Here is a 23,573-nt window from a genome sequence, read left to right as displayed (position 1 = left end):
GTCCTCCTATGCAATGCTGCCTCCTTGATCCTGCGGTAAGCTTCATCAAGTGACGGTGAAATCTCCTCAGGGGTGGCTGCAAGGATCAAAAAAGTGGATTAGGATGCGTAGAAATCAAAAACAGATGCATTGTGAGAAGATAGGGTGCATTATGTGAGATGTATGAACAAAAAAGTGGGGAGTTGCCATGTGTGGTGCAACTGCAGTGGCCATGGTGTGGCAACTGCAGTTGCCATGTAGTTGCACTGTAGTTGTCATCTGGTTTGATTGTAGTTGCCATGTCGCAGCAACTACAGTTGCCATGTTGTGCTAACTAAACTAGACATGTGCTTGCCGAGTGGAGAAAATGCAGCATGGAAACAAAAAAAGTACAGATGGCATAGTGCATCAACTCTAGTTGCCATGTGTAATGCACTGTATTTACCATGTGACAGCAACTACAGTTGCCATGTTGAATTAACTACAGTTGCCATGTGGTTGCTCAAAAAATGTGAAATGCAGCATGACAGCAAAAATAATGTAGGTGACATGGTGCATCAAATCCAGTTGCCATGTCATCACATATCAATTTCCCATCATGAGTGAGGACCCCCCAAGAAAATACGATTGCGACAAAAGTCAAACTACAAAGATGTATACAAGAAAATGATATAAGCACATGATAAATGTACCTTGAACTATCGGCTCTGCAAACTTGACAGCCTTCCTGCCCTCGACCATTGGCTGTGCCATCATTGCGGGCATGCCTCCTGGGAAAGCAAATGCAACTGGCATAGGATCTGGCACCACTGGTTCATCTTGACTGATGCCAAGACTGAAGCTCGGTGGGGTGAAGGCCATTGAGTGCCTCTCATGCCTACTTGCCGGACCACGAACAACTTGCGGGGCGGAATCCAAAGGTGAAAGATCAACAAACATATCTAAATCGGCCGCTACAGAATGATCGGGCTTATTTGTAGGGCGGGGCGTATTGTCAGCGGTATCAGCCGCAACTTTCTTGACAATCTTCTTGTTTGGGCTGTATGGGACACCCACATTGACTGGGAGCTTGGAAGTGCGCAGATTTAAGCTGGGGATTTCCACTGCGGGTAAAGGCACACTCTGCTCCGGACGTTCACCTGCGTCACTCGTGCCTGGCTTGACACCTGCATCAGTTGTGCTCCGGTCTTCCGGTTTCTCCATCGCATTGCTTGTGGCAGGTGGGGGGAACAGTGTGGACGCAGGGACATAACCAGACTCGTCTCTGCTGCTCCTAGCTACAGCCGGTGCGTTGGGTATGGCTGTTGATTGTTTGCGGGGGCTACGACACCTAGGTGGAAGACCAGCATGCGAAACGGTAACCTTAGCAGTATCTGCACCGACAGGAGCTGGAGCTGTTGTGCCAAGACTCTCACCTGTAGATGGCATATCATTGTGAACTGCCGCCTCAGCCGCTTCTGTCGTGGACACAGGAGTGCCACCACGTACGCACTTGGAATCAGTGTCAGATGAGCGGGAATCTTCCTTGCTTAGGTTGGTCTCGGGAGCGTCCACTTCAACGCTTGCTGATGGGGTGGCATGGCTCACAGCAGCATCCTTCATTGCCAGAAGAGTTGGCAATATTTCAGCTGTCCTGGAAGATACCGACTCATCACTCCCCGATGTACGGATGCCTGTTGTTATAGCCTGCACATCTGCGGTCGGTGGAGATGGTCATCCACTTGCATCAGAGTTAGTAGGAGCAGTTGACGGTGCAGCAGCCGTATTGTCGCCTGGCGCCTCATGAACATCTGAGTTGCCCCCTGTTGACAACTTTGAATGCAGGCGTTCGAGTGGGTCCTTAATGATATGCTTGGCCCCACGCATAGTAGTCTTCTTCACCCTGCAAAAAAAGAAAGCACATGAAAAAGGTATTAAAAAATGAACAAAATATATTTGCCATGGTAGAAATCTTAAGAAAAATGAAAAACAAGTGGAAAAGCTGGTAGTTGCCATGTAAGGGGAACATGAGTTGCCGTGTGACATAGTTGGCAGTTCCCATACAAAATCCAGCAGTAGTTGCCATATTAGCCAACTTGAAGAATGATAAAAATATCTGATCTGCCATGAATGCAATTTCAAATCCTAGGTATTGGATGAGCACACAAGCCAACGATAAATATGGCAGTTGCCATTAGGTACAGTAAGAGTTGCCATTTGGCCTAGATGCCAGTTGCCATGTAAAAACCAATAGGAGTTGCCATACACTTGAAAATGAAGGAAGAAATCATTTGGAAAAACATCAGTTGCCACATGGGGGACGGTGACAGAAGACCATGTGACAAGCTGAACAGTTGCATTGGAAAATCAAGAAGAAATAGCACTATGTCAATGAAAGCACATGGAGAAACCTACTTCTTGACTGGCTTCCTTAGGTCTAGCAACACGACAGGATCCCCGGTGTTGGTCGTCATCGTACGAGGAGAAGACCTGGTGGAAGGGGTGTCACCGGCAATGGGGGCACCTTTGTTCAACCGAGCAGAAACACGGGTTGGCGTTGGCGCCTGTTTCTTCATAACTGCTCGTCCACCAGCGGTCGGCTCGCTGCACGTATGAGATGGAGGGAAAAAAAGGTGGCAATTGTCAGACAACAAACTCATTGCCGTGCTTGACAAAAAGCAAGTGCAAGAAAGGGATGAGTCTGTTCCAAGAAAATAGACAAAGCAAAAAACTAAAATTAAAGTCGAACCTCCTCCTGGCAGCTACGGGATCGGTCCTAGACCTCTTGCCAGGAGAACCCTGCCCAACATCCTCTCGATCCCTCCCCCTCCTTGATGGCAACACCCCCTCGCCTCTCGCAGCCGTATGTTCTTTGACTTTCTCTGGTGGTGGGACATCTGTTGCATCCTTGCCCTTGTTACCACCTACGCGAACTTCAGCATATTCATCATCATCGGTGTCCTGTTGCACATTCTCCATGTCATCGTCGTCATCCTTGCTGAGGCCAGCGTCTCCATCTAGATCATCTTGTGTGTCACCGGGCTCTTGGGAACTGTTGTAGTCATACCGGCCACGGCAACCGGTTGGCCGATGTGTACGTTCTGGGACAAATGAAGTGAACTGCCTCGCAACCGCGTCGCTGTCAGAGCCACTTCCACCCCTCAACCAACTTCCCAAGCAAGCCGGTCATTCCGGATGCAAACTGCCCAATTAGATGCTCAACAGGTGCCACCGCCTGTGCACGAAGAAGCATCAACAACCACCCATATTGCAGTCACTTGCGCGACATCAACAAATAATCCACGACAAACCATAGATGTAGATATTTTGATTACCTCAGTAGGGCAAGACGGAGCTGAGTGCACGTCCATCCACTTTTCAAAGTTTTGAGGCCCCCCAAACACGCTGTAGTCTATAGCATGCTTGGCCATCAGCTAGAAAAAACAAAAAAATAGCAAGGATGTAAGAGATAGGAGGTAAGTTTCAGCATGAATGAAAGAGTTCCCATGTGGAGTGAAACATGGATACAATATGCAGACAGCCATGGATAACAAAAGGTAGTCATCCCTTATGAACCACGGACAGTTGCCTCATGTCAAATTTGTAAACATGCCGTGTGGAGAGAGAAACCAAAACTAACCTGCAGTTTTCCATATTTGGTATCAGTTACCCTGTCTGCGGCAAGCACAGCCTTGACAGCGTTGATATTCCACGCAGAAACAACAAACTTGTGCGTGGGCGGCGGGCCTCCTATCCCAGTGAAATCCACGATGGACAGATCAAGACAGTCTACATACATGAGCTGATTTAAAACAAATTTACAAAGAAAGAAATATCAGTTGCCATCATGGGTACTTTTGTAGTAAAAAAATAGGATAATCTATGTTCCCATAATAATCAAGTTGATGTGCATGAAAAGAATGGAATAAAAAGAAGAAGTTGCCTTCTGTATGTGCTAGTTGCCATCATAGTGTGATGGCAATTGCCATATTGCTAAGATGGCAGTTGCCATCATAGTGTGATAACAGTTGCCATACTAATATGATGGAAGTTGCTATATTGTCATTATGACAGTTGCCATATTGTCATTATGGCAGTTGCCGTCTTGTTATGATCAGGTTGCCATGCATGAATAAAATTATGTTAAAAAACAGTGTTCACAGAAAGAACTGGTAAAAAAATACCATTAAATGCAGTTGACAACCCTTTTGGTACATCTTGCTTGAGAATGCATCATGCAGGAAGTCGGCAATAAACTTACACCAATTCATGTTCTTCACATTTTTCAGATCCGCCTGCACCACACAAAATTTCAGGGCAAAAAGGTTGCCGCATCAGAAATCAAATGGAAAAAAACATCGAAAACACTAGCAGTCACTAGCTTTACACATGACATCGGAGCCAAAAAAGATTGAAGGAAAATAAAGTAGTAAAGATGGATCATTCACCAGGATGGGGAAGCATTTGTTGCTTGGGCGAAGAGAAGTGGTCGGCGCGAAAACAGCTGAGATGAGGTACATGAGTAGCTTCATCTTCAAAACATCTCCATGCGTCGTCATGGCCTGCAGCGAATCTGCTAGTGCAGACGTGTTCGGCATGGATTCCAATCCAGGAAACAAACGGGGGAACATCGCTTCCTCTATCTCATTGTTGACCTTGTACGGGACGCTGATATGTCCACGAGGCACACCCAAAGTACAGAACATGGATTCCTCGTTCAACCGTAGTCTTCCACGTCCCGGAATCATGAATTCCCTGGAGGCGGGTTGGTAGATCTCACCAAGCCAGTCGCATACAGGGTTGACAAGGTTCGTGCACCGGACATCCATCAGAGCCTGCATACCCATCTCAGCAGCAGCTCCCTTCTGATCGCCGGTGAATTTGTCAGTCAACACAGTCACTCGTTCTTGGGAGGCTCTACTGCGAATATGTTTCTTCTTCTGCAAAAAACAGACAAGAAGTGATCAGTTGTTGCCATGTTTTGCAATGTCATGAAATTTTAGTTCATGACAGACGACTGCAAGCTCGAGGTGCCAACCAGTAACATAAAGCAGGAGGAGGAGCGGGGATGTGTGGACAGTTACCTCATCACCCTCTTTTCTCTGTCCAGTTGCCCGATTACGCTGTGGTGGATCCATGAAATCATCATCATCAATTTGATGATCGCCACGAGCCATTCCGCTGAGATAGGAACAGACCAAATTGTCATGGTGGAAATGTAAATGCAAGAGGTAAGCAGTTGCCACCTAACAGAAAATGTCAACTAGTGAATGCAAAAAATATAACATGAACACACGCGCACCCCTCCTATGATTGTCGAAAACATAAACATGGCAAGTAAGCGCGTTGGTTGCATTATCAAGTAAAAAAAAGTGTACAGATGGTAAATGCACTTGAAAAGAAAAATGTTGAAGATGCCATGTTAGTCCAAGATAGTACGATAGAAAGTCACAAAATCCTCCACATCACAAAAACTAAGATGTGGCAGCTCACACACTATCCTAAAAATACACCAATCAAATGCCACCTGTTCAGCGGCAGAAATGTGCTAGGGTGAAATTGCCGTGCTGAAATGCAACACATACTACAAAGAAAGCAATGAACCCACATCTAATCAAGAACCTGAAAATTGCCACAATGTGTTCAGATATCACAAAGTCATTGTGGCAAAACAAAAAAATTGTGTCTACAGTACAATGAATTTGCCACATTGTACTGACTGTAACATGGCAACAGACATGATGTGGTAAGCCAAAAACTTGCCACATGCAAAGCGTATGTTTTGCATCTGACATAATTGATATGCAAAATTGGTTGCCACATTATGCAGCCAATTTGCCACACTGTCCTATCTGCATTATGGCAACAGACAGTGTGTTCACATTCCATTTACCACATGAATATACTATCCAAGTGGCAACAGGCACACTTGATGTGCACATTAGTTGCCGTCCAGTGCAGTTGGCTGCTGAAACTGCATTGACTACCGATTTACTACACTTTACCATTCACACCGTGTGGTAACTATCACAAATCATTCACAAAAAAATTAGTTGCACAATGAAAAAGAATGTTTGTGGCTACTATCACAGTAATTCACCAAATTAGTTGCCACATGCAAGAGCGTGTGTGTGGCCACTATCACAGTCATTCAATAAAATAGTTGCCGCATGGGGAAGCTTATTTGTGGCAACTATCACAGTCATTTCAGTAAGTTTGTTGCCGCATGGGAAAACACGTTTGTGGCAACTATCACATTTATTCAGGAAGTTAGTTTCCATATAATCATGATAGTTAATCAAACTACCAAGTTTGCCTCATACTACAGTTTCAAAAACCAACTAACTAGATTTAGGGTTCAATGGCAACTACAGTGACTTCAAATTCAACCTCAAAGTTCTCTCCCGAACTGATTGCAAACACCAATTCAAACCAATGCACATCAAACAAACCGGGAGACACCTGCCCAATCCAAAGGCAAGACTAGTGCTTGCCTCCGGATAGGCATAACCACACCGACGAGGCCGCCGTGGCGGCGGCAACGAAACTCCCCGGTGCCACCAAAAACGGCTAGTAGATGACTTCGCCACTGGCGGGAACGCCGATGCATCGCCGAATCGCCTGAATCTCTACGAATCTCAATCAAGGAATCGAACAGGGAGGGAAGGGGGGGGGGGGGTAAATGCAAGAAGGGATTGCGAGAGTTGTAGCGAGCATTACCTTCAACCCGCAGGCGCTCCGGCGAAGCTGCTCCGTTCCGGCGACCACCACCGACGGCCGCGAACACCTTCGATTCTTCCGCCTCCGCTGTCGCCTTCTCCTCCAATGGTTTTAAGTGCGAGTGGGTTGTGCCAGTAACTGTGGTGCGGGTGTGAGTAAATGGAACCATGAGGGAGAGGGGGCAGAGGTGTGCGACGTGTTTGACGTCAACCGCGGTCGGCGCGTGGCGTGCGGGCGCATAGCACTTCCACCGCACGCCCTCGAGTGGCAACCGCTGACCGCGGGAGGGCAACCAACGTGCGGGTGAACTATCTCGCATACCGCACACGCGCCTCGTCCTACGTGGCGCAGAAAAACTACTGGATTGTGCCAAGATTCATGCACAAAGTACCCAATAGTGATGCTGGCGTGTGGTCAAGATGGTTAACGCCCACACGTGTGGGCGTTAACATTTCCGAAAATTATAGATACGTTGGAGACGTATCAAGCATCCCCAAGCTTAATTCCTGCTCGTCCTCGAGTAGGTAAATGATAAAAAGAGAATTTTTGATGTGTGATGCTACCTAGCATAATTCATAATGTAATTTTCTTTATTGTGGCATGAATGTTCAGATCCAAATGAATACAAAATAAAAGTTCATATTGACATAAGAAATAGTAATACTTCAAGCATACTAATCAAAGTAATCATGTATTCTCAAAATAACATGGCTAAAGAAAGTTATCCCTACAAAATCATATAGTCTGGCTGTTGCTCTATCTTCATCACACAAAGTATTTAATCATGCACAACCCCGATGACAAGCCAAGCAATTGTTTCATACTTTAATAATCTCAAACTCTTTCAACTTTCACGCAATACATGTGCGTGAGCCATGGACATAGCACTATATGTGGAATAGAATGGTGGTTGTGGAGAAGACAAAAAAAGGAGAAGATAGTCTCACATCAACTAGGCGTATCAACGGGCTATGGAGATGCCCATTAATAGATATCAATGTGAGTGAGTAGGGATTGCCATGCAACGGATGCACTAGAGCTATAAATATATGAAAGCTCAACAAAAGAAACTAAGTGGGTGTGCATCCAATTCGCTTGCTCACGAAGACCTAGGGCACTTTGAAGAAGCCCATCATTGGAATATACAAGCCAAGTTCTATAATGAAAAATTCCCACTAGTATATGAAAGTGACAACATATGAGACTCTCTATCATGAATATCATGGTGCTACTTTAAAGCACAAGTGTGGAAAAAGAGATAGTAGCATTGTCCCTTCTCTCTTTTTCTCTCATTTTATTTTTTTCCTTTTTTTTCTTTTTTTTCTTTGGCCTTTCCCTTTTTTTTGGCCTTTCTATTTTTTTTTCTTTTTCTTCTTTTTCTTTTCTTTTCTTTTTGTAAAGTCCGAAGCCTCATCCCGACTTGTGGGGGAATCATAGCCTTCATCATCCTTTCCTCACGAGGACAATGCTCTAATAATGAAGATCATCACACTTTTATGGATTTACAACTCAAAGCTAGAACAATATATGACTCTATATGAATGCCTCCGGCGGTGTACCGGGATATGCAATGAATCAAGAGTGACATGTATGAAAATTATGAAGGTGGCCTTGCCACAAATACGGTGTCAACTACATGATCATGCAAAAAGCAATATGACAAAAGTAATGTGTGTCATATGAACGGAACGGTGGAAAGTTACATGGCAATATATCTCGGAATGGCTATGGTAATGCCATAAAGGTAGGTATGGTGGCTATTTTGAGGAAGGAGTATGGTGGGTGTATGGTACCGGCGAAAGTTGCACGACACAAGAGAGGCTAGCAATAATGGAAGGATGAAAGGGTGCGTATAATCCATGGACTCAACATTAATCAAAAGAACTCATGCACTTGTTGCAAAAATTTAGAAGTCATCAAAAACCAAAGCACTACGCGCATGCTACTAGGGGGATAGATTGGTTGGAAAAGACCATCGCTTGTCCCCGACCGCCACTCATAAGGAAGACAATGAATAAATAAAATTGTGCTCTAACTTCATCACAAAGCGGTTCACCATACGTGCATGCTAAGGGAATCACAAACTTCAACACAAGCATTGTCGGGGGTTGGGTGCGACATATGCCAAGGGATGGCTTATCATGGTGGGGGCGAGTAGAACGTCGCCGGTGCCTGGAAACAGGATGAGGCGAAGACATGCACGCTGGCGGATCTTACCCAGCTTCAGGGCTCTCCGAGGAGATAACAACCCTACTGCTGCTCTACGGGGTCTCCGCATGATCACTATGGCAAAGTGAATACAAGGTTGCTCCTAGAGCTGTTTCCTCGAGGTAGGAGAAGGCAAGGCTAGCTCCCTCCTTCCTATATGATCTGGTCTAGTGCTAAAGAAGCTATCCCTCTGGCATGGGTGCCCCGGGGGGCTTATATAGGCCCGCCCCCAGGGATACAATGGTAATTCGGCTGGGTGCGGGTCCCAGCCGTCTGTCTCTCAGACCACCGTCTTCTCTGCCGACTGGTGGGGCCCCCCGACTGGTGGGGCCCGCCGACTGGTGGGCCCCGCTGACAGGCCTGGTACTGTAGCCGTGCTTCTAATGACGCTGGTTTGGTCATGGGGTCGTGGCAACAGTACCGCCGCCTGGCGGACGATCACTGTCGCCATTCCCCGTCTTGTCTGGTTAATGGCGTGCGGGGCCCGTGGGAGGGGCCGGCCGACTCCAGGGGGCCGACTCCCAACGGGTCCGTCTTGTGGCGCTCTCGCCGTCTTCTGTACCCCCACTGGCGGGCGGGTCCTGTCGTCTCTAGGCCGTACAGGTAGGCCGTCGTGGGCACAGTGCGCCGCCCACGGGGGCTGAGGTTAGGGCAGGCATGGCAACAGTGCTGCGCCGGACGGAGATCTCCAGCGATACGGCGCACTGTAGCCATGCCAACCCTTCGTAAGCGGGGCAGGGACGGCCACGCAGTGACCGTACCCCGTCCCGTCCATCGTGGCGAAGGCAGGAGGTGGTTGGAGTCGCGGGCCGACTCCCCATAGCCGGCTTCTCTGGAAGCCATCAGTTAGGAGTCGGCTTATCTCAAAGTCGTCCCTGGCATTCGACCGCGAGGGGTAGTCGGCGGCCTTGCCGCCGACTTCCCGAAGGCGGCTCCTTATCGTGGGGTCTTGAGGGGCGCAGTCCGCCCTGATGTCTTGAAAGGTTCAGGGGCTCGGGTTAGCCTACCCGTGGCCCATTACTCCGACAGTAGTCCCCGAAGTTGGTGAGGCGCCGAGGGAGACATGTCGAGGAGCCTCAACAGTTTCATCTTTCTGGGGATGGAATCTCGACCTTGCCCGCCGTCTTCCTCTAGGCCGACTAGCGGGAGCCGGACTTGCAGAAGGCCGTCCTACCCCCTTAAAGAGTTTGAAGGTCGTAGCGGGATCCAGGCAGCGTGCCTGATAAGCTTCCGGGCAGCCGCCCGTTGTGGATCCGTCGCGTGGCGCCATGCGGCAGGGTCAGTCTGCCCACCCACGCGCGCGACGGGACAGGACCTCAGGCGGGGCCCGCCACTACCGCGCCTCGGCATGCAAACGGATCTGTTGCGGCCATGCAGACGGTTGGGATGCCCACGTCGTAACTGCGCAGTTAATTCATGTGGTAAATCGTGGGGGGCGTGGGGTCCTGGGCACAGTTAATCCCACGCCAGCCCCATCGGCTTCTCAGCCCACGAGCCTATAAGTAGGCGGGAGGAAGGGGGCGGCGAAGCACGCGCGCCCATCTCCCCTACTCCCCTCGCTTCCTCTTGCTTCTTCTTCTTGCTCTCGCCGCCGCCGCGCCGGACCACGCTACGCCCGCAGCGATGAGCTCTTCCTCCGCCGCCGCACCTCCTGCCGTGCGCTCCGGCGTGTGGGACGGCTCCGAGGTAGACGACGACCACATCGAGTTTCTTCGCAAGACGCGTCGCCTCCCCAGCGAGGACCTAGTGCGAGCCCGCACCGCGCCAGAGAGGGAAGTATAGCCGGTGCCGGAGGAGGGCGAGCGGGTCATATTCCGCTTGCACCTCATGCGCGGCCTGGGGCTGCCGGCGAGCAGTTTCTTCCTCTCCTTCTTGGAGTTTCATGGGCTCCAGCCGCACCACCTTACCCCGAACATGGTGGTGCTGCTGGCTGCCTTCGCCACCTTGTGTGAAGGCTTCCTCGACGTCTCCCCACCATCGAGCTGTGGGGGGAATTCTTTCAGTCCAAGCTCAGCACGCACGTCGCCGGCGTGCCGGCCCAGTGTGGTGCCTTCATCGTGATGCGGAGATCGGTGGTCGACAACCCATTTCCCACCATTCCGCTGATCAAGTCGGTGAAGATGTGGCAGCGGTCGTATTTTTATGTGAAGAACGTCGCCCCAGACGGCGACTGGGTCAATCTGCCGCCTTACGAAGCCTGCGCACCGGCTGGGAGGCTCCCCAGCTGGTCCCACCGGGTCAAGACGCTGACCCCCGCTGGTGCCGCCGCTGTTGCGCGACTCCGAGTGCTGACGCAGTCGGAGGGTCTGATCGGGGCCGACCTGCTGGCCGCCTTCGTGGCGCGCCGAGCCCTCCCACTCCAAAGCCGGCCTCATCTGATCTGTCAGATGAGCGACCACCGAGACCCGAGTCGGATGTGCTCCAAGGACATGCCCCACGCGGAGGTGGCGGACACGGTGAATTACATCGCCAACTGCAATCTCGCGGCGGATTGGCAGTTCGGCAAGGAGCCGTACTCACGCGCCAACCCCCCGTCTGCCGTAAGTCGTCTCTCTTCTTCTTCTTGTCTTCTTTTGTAGCCGAATCTGACTTCTGATCTTTTTGGTTTTTTCTCGAGTCAGAACCCCCTCATCCAGCCTTCAGCCGGCACCACGGGCCCAGCCCGTCAGTTCGTCTCCGACCGGGCGGAGAGCGATGTCGACGACCCTGACTTGGGGGCCGTGGCGATGGAGGCCGACACCGAAGGAGGAGGAGGAGGAAGTGGGGGAGGCTTCAGGCCCTCGGCCACCTTTGCCGACTGGCTTGATGACGACGCCGAGGGGGAAGTCGCCCCGCGCCACCAACCAAGGGCCGGCCAGCCGAGCGCGAGTTCCTCCGCCGGCTTGGATGGTCAAGGCGGCGCGAAGAGGCGCCGGGACGGGCCGAGCTTGCTTGGCGGCCGATCGAAGAAGTTCAAGGGGGCGGCCGCCGCGACCAAGCGGGGGGAGGCAATCGTGAAGGCCAACCGCTTCCGTAAGGAAGTGAAAAAGCCGCCACTGGTCTCCGCGTAAGTGCTTCCGCCTTTGTCTTGTTTTCTACTGGTGAATCTTGTCCAAATCTTTTACATGCCTTCCTCGCTTCAGGGCTCCTCTTACCTTCGAGAGGGTCGCCGCCGCCTCCGTCATGGGGTCGACAGAGACGTCCGCCACTACTTGGCGGATTGACCCCGCCGCCGACCTCCAGGAGGCGACTGAGCGGAACGCGCGAGAGAAGCACGACGAGGACGAAGCCGCCCGCCTGGAGAAGGCGGAGGCCGAGAAGGCAGCGGCCTCTGCCCAGAGGAAGCTGGACGAGGCCAAAGCCGCCGTTGCGGCAAGACGGCGATCTAAGGAGGCCGCGCACCGCCAATTGGCGCTGCTTGTCATCCCGCTGAACTCCGTGCTGCCGCCCCCAGAGTTCACGGGGCAGACTGGGGAAGCCGGCGGCGAGAACCCCATCATGGAGAGGGAAATCGGCGAGGCCTCCATGTCGGACACGGCCGTGCCCCCACTGCCGCCTCCGCCGCCGTCCGGGAGTGCGCGAGGTAAACAGCCGGCAGGCCCGCCGGTGCCGCCGACTGAGGACGAGTCCGTGGCGAAGCTGCTCCTTCAAGTCGCCGCGCCAGCGCGCCGCCGTCTTGAGAAGGCGACTTCGGCGCCACGCCCCTTGGAGACCGGTGCCGCCAGCTCAGCCATCCCAGATGCTGAGGCGACGAGTGCCGCGCCCGTTGGGTGGGTGCGAGGAGGCGGCACAGGCCCGTTGAACCAAGCGCTTCTGGATGTTCAGGCGAAGCTGCGATCTGAGGGAGACGCCATCCAGAACTGCACCAAGGCGCATCTGGCATCGTGAGCAGCCGTCCGGGTATGCTTTTATTTTTGACTTTTGTTTTTCCTTGTTCTTCTCTGTGGGGGCGCGCCAGTGCACCCACTAGGTGTAGTCCCCGAGTTTCGGGCCGGCTGCTGAGCAGGCGGCTCGGAACTCCATCTAGCGAGTTCCAAATATTTACCTTTGTCTAAAATTCTTATCACAGGAGTATCACAACCTCCGCGCACTGCCTTCAACCACAATGTTGTGGAACTGGGCAAGCGGACTGCCGACTTGTCGGAGAGCCGGAGTGAGTCCTCCTTCTTCGCGGGGGCGCTGGCGCACCCGCGGGCTGTAGTCCGCGAGATTCGGGCCGACTGCTGAGCAGTCGGGCCGGATCTTCTCGACGACCTTCTTTGTTGACGACTTAACGTCTTTTTTCCTTTTTATTCTTCAGGGGCCAACGCCACTCTTCAGGAGCAGCTGGGCGAAGCCAACACCGCCTTGCATGCCAAGGGGGAGGAGTGCAGCAAGCTCGCCGCAGAGCGTGACCTGCTGGCTGCACAGCTGGCGGAGCAAAGGGAGCTTATCATGGTGGGGGCGAGTAGAACGTCGCCGGTGCCTGGAAACGGGATGAGGCGAAGACATGGACGCCGGAGGATCTTACCCAGCTTCAGGGCTCTCCGAGGAGATAACACCCCTACTGCTGCTCTGCGGGGTCTCCGCATGATCACTATGGCAAAGTGAATACAAGGTTGCTCCTAGAGCTGTTTCCTGGAGGTAGGAGAAGGCAAGGCTAGCTCCCTCCTTCCTATATGATCTGGTCTAGTGCTAAAGAAGCTATCCCTCTGGCATGGGTGCCCCGGGGGGCTTATATAGGCCCACCCCCAGGGATACAATGGTAATCCGGCTGGGTGCGGGTCCCAGCCGTCTGTCTCTCAGACCACCGTCTTCTCTGCCGACTGGTGGGGCCCCCCGACTGGTGGGGCCCGCCGACTGGTGGGCCCCGCTGACAGGCCTGGTACTGTAGCCGTGCTTCTAATGACGCTGGTTTGGTCATGGGGTCGTGGCAACAGTACCGCCGCCTGGCGGACGATCACTGTCGCCATTCCCCGTCTTGTCTGGTTAATGGCGTGCGGGGCCCGTGGGAGGGGCCGGCCGACTCCAGGGGGCCGACTCCCAACGGGTCCGTCTTGTGGCGCTCTCGCCGTCTTCTGTACCCCCGCTGACAGGCGGGTCCCGCCATCTCTGGGCCGTACAGGTAGGCCGTCGTGGGCACAGTGCGCCGCCCACGGGTGCTGAGGTCAGGGCAGGCATGGCAACAATGCCGCGCCGGACGGAGATCTCCAGCGATACGGCGCACTGTAGCCATGCCAGCCCTTCGTAAGAGGGGCAGGGACGGCCACGCAGTGACCGTACCCCGTCCCGTCCATCGTGGCGAAGGCAGGAGGTGGTTGGAGTCGCGGGCCGACTCCCCATAGCCGGCTTCTCTGGAAGCCGTCAGTTAGGAGTCGGCTTATCTCAAAGTCGTCCCTGGGATTCGGCCGCGAGGGGCAGTCGGCGGCCTTGCCGCCGACTTCCCGAAGGCGGCTCCTTATCGTGGGATCTTGAGGGGCGCAGTCCGCCCCGATGTCTTGAAAGGTTCAGGGGCCCGGGTTACCCTACCCGTGGCCCATTACTCTGACAAGAATTCTTTAAATTCATAATCACCTAACTAGCATCACTTTAATATCACTACCTCCATATCTCAAAACAATTATCAAGCATCAAATTGATCATATCATCGAATTCACTTCCTATGATAGTTTTTATTATACCCAACTTGGATGCTCATCATTCTAGGACCAACTTTATGATAATAGCAAATACCATGCTGTTCCAAAAGACTCTCAAAATAATATAAGTGAAGCATGAGAGACTAGCAATTTCTTCAAAATTAAGACATCACCGTGCTCTAAAAGATATAAGTGAAGCACTAGAGCAAAAACTACCAAGCTCAAAAGATATAAGTGAAGCACATAGAGTATTCTAGCAAATTCTAATCAAATAGGCTTCTCCCAAAAGGTGTGTACAGCATGGATGATTGTGGTAAACTAAAAAGCAAAGACTAATATAATACACGACGCTCCAAGCAAAACACATATCATGTGGCGAATAAAAATATAGCTCCAAGTAAAGTTACCAATGAACAAAGACGAAAGAGGGGATGCCTTCCCGGGGCATTCCCAAGCTTAGGCTTTTGGCTATTCTTGAATATCTTGGGGTGCCTTGGGCATCTCCAAGCTTAGGCTCTTGCCACCCTTTATTCCATAGTCCATAAAAGCTTTACCCAAAACTTGAAAACTTCACAACACAAAACTCAATAGGAAATCTTATAAGCTCCGTTAGTGAAAGAAAACAAAACCACCACGTAAGGTACTGCAATGAACTCATTCTTTATTTAATTTGGTGTTAAACCTACTGTATTCCAACTTCTTTATGGTTCATAGACTGAATTACTAGCCATAGATGCATTGAAATAAGCAAACAACACACGAAAAACAGAATCTGTCAAAAATAGAACAGTCTGTAGCAATCTGTAACTAACGCAAACTTCTGGAACTCTAAAAATCCTACTAAAATAGGAAGTCCTGGACAATTTTTTTATTGAACAGCAGCAAAAAGAATAAACTCAAAATCACGTTCCTGTGATTTAACAAAATTATATTTATGCGCGCAAAGTTTCTGTTTTTCAGCAGAATCAAATCAACTATCATCGTAGGTTATCCTATAGGTTTTACTTGGCACAAACACTAATTAAAAGATAAAAACACATCTAAACAGAAGGTAGATGCAAGAATTATTAAATAACAGCAAGTAAAAATATTGGATTGACTCCCAACAAGCGCTTTACTTTAAATCCTTTTAGCTAGGCATTGAGATATCAATGATGCTCACATGAAAGACAAGAATTGAAGCACAAATAGAGCATCATAAAACATGAGAACATACTTAAGTCTAACATACTTCCTATGCATAGGCATATTGTAAGTAAACAAATTATCAAGGCAAGCAAAAACTAGCATATGCAAGGAAAACAAAGAGATGACAGCAATCTCAACATGAAGAGAGGTAATTTAGTAACATGAGAATTTCTACAACCATATTTTCCTCTCTCATAATAATTACGTGTAGGATCATAAGCAAATTCAACAAAATAACTATCACATAAAATATTTCCAACACGATCCACATGCATGCGAAGTTGACACTCTTCCAAAATAGTGGGATTAACATTAACTAAAGTCATGACCTTTCCGAACCCACTTTTATAAAAAATATCATAGATTGAACATACTCCAAATATGTGGTATCTAAAATTGACACTCTTCCAAACCCACTTTCAATATTATTGCAAACACTATTATCAATCTCATATTCATCAATGGGCTTAAATAAATTTTCAAGGTTATAAGAAGAATCACCCCAATCATGATCATTGAAACAAGTAGTAGACATAGCAAAACTAGCATCCCCAAGCTTAGGGTTTTGCATATTATTAGCACAATTGACATCAAGAGAATTTATAGGAAAATCATTGCAATCATGCTTTTTATTAAAGGAGTTATCGTGAATCTCTTCATAAATTTCTTCATCATAATTTTCAGATTCACAAATTTCAAGCAAAACTTCATAAAGATAATCTAGTGCACAAAACTCACTAGCAATTGGTTCAACATAATTGGATCTCTTAAAGAGATTAGCAAGTGGATGAGTATCCATAGATCTTAGGTTCTCTGTTTAGCAATAAATAAGCATCTATTCCAACCAAACGAGCAAATGAAAGGGCAAGCAAAAGAGAGGAGAAGATTGAGAAAGAGAGGGCGAATAAAACGGCAAGGGTGAAGTGGGGGAGAGGAAAACGAGAGGCAAATGGAAAATAATGTAAATGCGAGGGAGATGGGTTTGTGATGGGTACTTGGTATATCTTGACTTGAGCGAAGACCTCCCCGGCAACGGCGCCAGAAATCCTTCTTGCTACGTCTTGAGCTTGCGTTGGTTTTCCCCGAAGAGGAGAGGGTGATGCAGCAAAGTGTAGCGTAAGTATTTCCCTCAGTTTTGAGAACCAAGGTATCAATCCAGTAGGAGGCTCCTCAAAAGTCCCACGCACCTACACAAACAAACTGAGAACTCGCAACCAACGCAATAAAGGGGTTGTCAATCCCTTCACGGCCACTTGCGAAAGTGAGATCTAATAAAGATAGTATGATAAGATAAATATATTTTTGGTATTTTATAAGATAGATGCAAAAAGTAAAGATGCAAATAAAGATAAGTTGAAAGCAAATATGATAAGAGATAGACCCGGGGGCCATAGGTTTCACTAGAGGCTTCTCTCAAGATAGCATAAGTATTACGGTGGGTGAACAAATTACTCTCGAGCAATTGATAGAAAAGCGCATAGTTATGAGATTATCTAGGCATGATCATGTATATAGGCATCACGTCCATAACAAGTAGACCGACTCCTGCCTGCATCTACTACTATTACTCCACACATCGACCGCTATCCAGCATGCATCTAGAGTATTAAGTTCATAAGAACAGAGTAACGCATTAAGCAAGATGACATGATGTAGAGGGATAAACTCATGCAATATGATATAAACCCCATCTTGTTATCCTTGATGGCAACAATACAATACGTGTCTTGCAACCCTTTCTGTCACTGGGTAAGAACATCGCAAGATTGAACCCAAAGCTAAGCACTTCTCCCATGGCAAGAAGAACCAATCTAGAAGGCCAAACCAAGCTGATAATTCGAAGAGACTTGCAAAGATAACTCAATCATACATAAAAGAATTCAGAGAAGATTCAAATATTATTCATAGATAATCTTGATCATAAACCCACAATTCATCGGATCTCGACAAACACACCGCAAAAAGAGTTTACATCAAATAGATCTCCACAAGAGAGGGGGAGAACAATGTATTGAGATCCAAAAAGAGAGAAGAAGCCATCTAGCTAATAACTATGGACCCGTAGGTCTGTGGTAAACTACTCACAACTCATCGGAGGGGCAAGGATGTTGATGTAGAAGCCCTCCGTGGTTGATTCCCCCTCCGGCAGAGTGCCGGCGAAGGCTCCAAGATGAGATCTCACGGATACAGAAGGTTACGGCGGTGGAAATTGTGTTTCGTGGTGCTCTTGGATGTTTTCGGGGTACATAGGTATATATAGGAGGAAGAAGTACGTCGGTGGCCGCCCGAGGGGCCCACGAGACAGGGGGTGCGCCCTATAGGGGGGGTGGGCCCCCCTATCTTGTGGGCCCCTCGGGAGCTTCTTGACTTGCACTCCAAGCTCTCCGGATCAGATTTGTTCCAAAAATCACGCTCTCGAAGGTTTCATTCCGTTTGGACTCCGTTTGATATTCCTTTTCTTCGAAATACTGAAATAGGCAAAAAAACAGCAATATGGGCTGGGCCTCCGGTCAGTAGGTTAGTCCCAAAAATGATATAAATATGTAAAGTAAAGCCCATAAACATCCAAAAGGGGTAATATAATAGCATGGAACAATAAAAAATTATAGATACGTTGGAGATGTATCACCGTGGCCGTAGGTCGGTGGAGGGGAAGCAGATCCGAGGCGGCGAAGGACGGCGTAGCAGGAACAGCTCCGGTGCGGTGGAGGGTGGCGAAGTTGGAGCGGCTGCGGTGAGGCGCAGGACGGCGTGGTTGAATTGGCTCGGGTACGGATGGCTCGGCCTCGGCTTCAACTACTAGCCGTGGAGGGCGTTGCGGTTGAGGTTGTGGTGGACGACGACGTCGGGGTATCGGCTCCAGCGTGATGGAGGAGGGCGGCGGTTGATGGGTGGGATGGGATGGCGGACGGAGGACGCCGGGGTTTCGCGGCTGGTGGAGAGGTAGTTTTGGCGCCCACGGAGTACGCATGGGGAATCAGACGGGTGGGGGCGAACCATGTTTCGGTCTGGGACACGCTTGTTTTTGGCTTTTTTGAACAGAAGATGGGATGCGCTTGTTTGAAATTTGGGGAAAGAACAAACTTTGCCCCTCTCTTAAATTTCGGACCTACTGCGGGTCGGGGGTAGGATGGTAATCCCAGGTGTCCCCAATAGTGGGCGGGAGCGATTTCGGCCGCGCGCATGTGTGCTTAGGCGGCCATTGTGTATGAATGTTTTTCGGAGGCGGTTGCGTGGCGTCTAGATGAAGCTACAAACCTACCCCAGTTTAGACCTTTGGACGTCGGGCCGGTAGGTTTCACGGGTCAGAGTTATTAGAAAAGTAATTTCCTTATACAACCAAACATTGGTCTCACGCGGTTTCGAGCGAGTAGAGGCTCTTTTGGCGCTTCGTTCGAAATTTTGAAACACAAGCATTCACGTTCAAAGTACTCTTGAACTATGAGGATTGACCTAAATAGACAACCTTATATTTGACCTTGTTTGTTTGAAAACCTCATTAAATTATCCGCTTACTTTTGAAATTTTGACACTTGAAAATCCTATAACTACGATTATTTTGGAATGGAGGAGCTAAATTTGAATCTATTTTGTACATGACTACATATGCTATTATGTACAAAATCAGAGCAAAGATTGGTACCCCCATAGTTTAGGTATTGAAAGTGCGTTATATCGACTAGAGGGGAGGGTGAATAGGCGATTTTTATGAATTTTTCACTAAGGAATTTGCCGGTGAGGAAATTCCTTAGCGAAGAACTACTTGCAGCGGAATAAGTACTTAGAAGTAAGCATGACATAATACACACATGGTCATCATGATAAGATGAAGACAAACACAGAGTACAGAAAGCGTAAACACAAGATAACACAAGATGAAGACAAACAGACTGAAGAAATTAAACTGAGGAAATTGAGAAAGTCTTCAGTCAAAGTCTTCAAACACAGATATGAACAATCACTCAACACAGTAATGAGGAAATAGAACCAGTAAGGTTGGTGAAGACAATGATTTGGTAGACTAGTTCCAATTGCTGTCTCAGTTGTACGTCTGGTTGGAGCGGCTGAGTATTTAAACTTGAGGACACACAGTCCCGGACACCCAGTCGCTGAGCACGCAGCTTAGGACACCAAGTCCTCACCGTATTCTCCTTGAACTAAGGTCACACAGACCTCGTCCAATCACTCGTGGTAAGTCTTCAGGCGACTTCCAAACCTTCACAGACTTCGGTCACTCGGCGATCCATAATTCCTCTTGGATGCTCTAGACCATGACGCCTAACCGTCTGGAAGAAGCACAGTCTTCAAAGGTAACAAGCGTCGGATCCACGTAGGATCAATCTCTTCAGTGATTCTCAATCACTTTGGGTTTGTAGGTGTTTGGGGTTTGGGATTTTCCTCACTCGATGATTTTCGCTCAAAGTCCTCGGAGGATGGGTTGCTCTCAAATGACAAGTGTTAGTTTCTCTCGGAGCAGCCAACCAGCTAGTGGTTGTAGGGGGCGGCTATTTGTAGCCTAGGGAGCAGCCCGACATGATAAGACATAAATGCCCTTCAATGTTATGACCGTTAGGTGGATAAGATGTTATGGGACAGCTAGCACGCAGCACAACAACAGTCGGAAATTTGACTCTCAAATTCCTCAGGGCTATCATGTTCCTCACTGTGTAGGCAATCTGCACTGGCAAATTCCTAAATCCTCAATCAGAACAAATTCCTCAACGACCAGAAGAACTTGGTCTCTGTCACTGAAGAAATTGACTAAACTGTATGAGATTTCCAATGGCTTCACTCGAAGGGATTGGTAGGTGTAGGATTTTGAGTTGAGCATCACATGGAAAATTTTCCTTAGTATTTCCTCGACCCCCTTTAATAGTACGGTGTTTCCTATGACTCAAGAAAGAGAAAAACAAAACTATGAAAATGAAAGTCTTCAAGCTTCATATTCCTTGCATGAATATCAAGTCTTCACGGACACACCAATTTCTTCACTTTCAAAGTCTTCATGAAAGTCTTCAGGAATACCAAAATCTTCAGTCGAAGATATTCATTTTTAGGGGTCGACTTTCTCTGTAAATATCAAACTCCTCATAGACTTATAGACCTGTGTACACTCATAAACACATTAGTCCCTTAACCTATAAGTCTTCAATACACCAAAATCACTAAGGGGCACTAGATGCACTTAAAATCTCCCCCTTTTTGGTGATTGATGACAATATAGGTTAAGTTTTCAACGGGGATAAACATATGAAGTGTAAGTACTGAAATTTATGAATTTGATTGCAAGATATAGAAGAACTCCCCCTGAAGATGTGCATAGTGAGGAATTTTCTTTTGAAGCAATGCACACTTGAAGAGTTGAATCATGAATATCTCCCCCTATATCTTGTAATTCATACATGCATTCGACATATAATATGAAGAATTTGAAATGCATGATGAAATATGGTGCCTGAAGAGATTCAGCATGCGAGCAATAATTTTAACGAGGAACAAGCATGCAGAATAACGCATCAAAAGTGTCAGAGCATAGTGCATCAAAAGTATCAGAGCACCATCGGGTTTAAGATTACAACTCGATCCAATAAAAGTTTCAGAAGAGCGAGAGTTGTAACTCAGAAAAAATGCCCATATAATAGATCCGCTTGAAGACTAACTCAGATTTCTCCCCCTTTGTCATCGAATGACCAAAAGGATCAAAACTGAGGACTAACGCCCGTGAAGAATATCAAGTTGATGGAGGAGCGCCAACATTGTCGGGGTCGGTTGTCATAGTAGGGCCTGCCGCAGTGTCGTCCAAGTCTTCATTTTCATCAGTGTCGCACGATGAAGAATAGGAGCTGGCCACCAAGGAAGGAACCTTGACCTTCTTGAATTTCTTCGGTGGAGGTGCAGAACAGTCAAATTCTTCCTTGAGACCCATGCTCTTCAGATCTTCTGCGCTGTAGATATGAGATAGAACAACCCAGGTACGGTTGAAGGTTTCATGGAGGTAGTATTGGTTTTTCTTCACTGCATTATGTGTTGAGGTCATGCTGTAAAGAATTGAACCAAACTGACACTTGACCCATTTATGATTGCGATCAACTTTCTGATGAAGACTGAGGAGTAACTCACGATCTGTCATCACCCTGGGTGCTGTGGCTTGAGGAATTTGCTTGGCAGGGGTGTTGGTGGCAGAGTCATGTGTGGCAGAGTCATCATTGGTGGAGTAGGATGTAGCCTTGCGAAATTGACCATCCAATGGACGAATGCCTTTATCTATCACAGCAGTTGCCTTGCCTTTGTCATCAGTAGAGGAAAATGTCCGTTTGAGGACTTCAATTGGAGGCAAGTAGCTGCCATGGTTCAGAGTATCAGCCTTGTAGTTGAGTGAAGACTTTGTCCTGATGAACCTCATAATCCATGGAGCATAAGGCTTCAGCTCAAATGGTGACATAGCAATATTTGCCAGAGTCCTCATGAAGAAATCATGGAAGTTGACGGGAACGCCATGAATGATATTGAAAAGCATATTCTTCATGATGCCAACGAATTCTTCATCATTTGAGTCGTGGCCTTTGATAGGACTCATTGTCTTCGTCAGAATGTGATAGACAGTCCATGGCACATACAGTAATTCCTTGACGAGGAATTTGGTTCGAGGGGCCTGCCCTGGCTTCAAAGGCTTCATCAGCACTTGCATGTAATGATTTGTAAGCTCAGGTTCATTGTAGACGCAACGAGCACCATCAAGGGGAGGACTGAGTGGGAGGGCACGAAGCAATTCAGTTGCTGGTGCCTTGTAGTGAGTATTTTCTGACATCCAGTCCAGCACCCATGAGTTCACATCTTCAGAATTTCCTCTGATGTGCAGCGTTGCAAAGAATTGAAGAATGAGTTCTTCATTCCAATCACAGGTGTCAGTACAGAAATTCAGAAATTCAGAAATCAGCAGCCTTGAACTTTTGCTTCTTTGAGAATGGATCCTTTGGCTTGGGCACAGGAGTGTCAGTGAGTTGCATCACAACCTCAGGAATCGCAATCTCCGGTTCTTCAGGCTGAGGAATTTCTGGTTCCTCTTCAGTGGCAGTCTGCATGTTCAAAGTATTAGCAGCAGCAGTTTCTTTAGCACTAGTGGCTAGAATTTCTTCATGCACAGACGAGGTAGGATGAGTTTCTTCAGAGCCCATTTGAACGGTTGGTGCAGGGGACTGAGGTATTTGTTGTATTGGGGTGAAGAGTGGAGAGTTGGGATGCTGACTTTCCCAAAAGTCATCATTCATCACAGGCGTAGTGCATCCAATATCCACGTCTTCATCTTCAATTTCTTCAACGCCAGCCTCTTCAGTTGTGAACTGAGGCATTAGCGAGGAAGCAACAGGTGTTGAAGGGATCACATCCACTTCAATTTCTTCATCAATCTGCTCTGAGAAAGCAGCAGAATGATTTTCTTCATCAGATCCGCTAGGGATCACATATTCTTCACCAAAAGGAACAAGGTCCTTTGATGGCATGGTGGAAATCGAAACAACATCAATTGGATTTTCAAGTGAGCTGGTCATAGGCTTCATTTTCTTCGGAGCTGAAGAATCTGAAGCAGATGATGCTTTCCTTTTCTTCACTGCAGCTCTCTCTGTAGCCTTGGTCTTCCTCACATCTGATGCAGATGGAAGGGTAGGAGTTGGTGTAGGCGCAGGAGGAGCTGAGGAATCTGTTTGAATTTCCTCAGGTGCAACTGATGCAGTCGCCCTGACTTCTTCATTTTCTTCAGGCGCACCACTAGTGGATGCTCTGGTAATATCTTCAGCGGCTGGAATGGAGTCATCAGCCCTGGAACTAGCATTTTCATCAGCAGCTTGAAAGTGATCAGCGATGCTGGCATGTTCTTTAGTTTGCTGAGTAGAAGCTTCAGCTTGA

The sequence above is a fragment of the Triticum aestivum genome, chromosome 3B, assembly GCF_018294505.1.
Source record: "Triticum aestivum cultivar Chinese Spring chromosome 3B, IWGSC CS RefSeq v2.1, whole genome shotgun sequence".
Taxonomy (NCBI): Eukaryota; Viridiplantae; Streptophyta; class Magnoliopsida; order Poales; family Poaceae; genus Triticum; species Triticum aestivum.
This window is presented reverse-complemented; position numbering follows the sequence as displayed.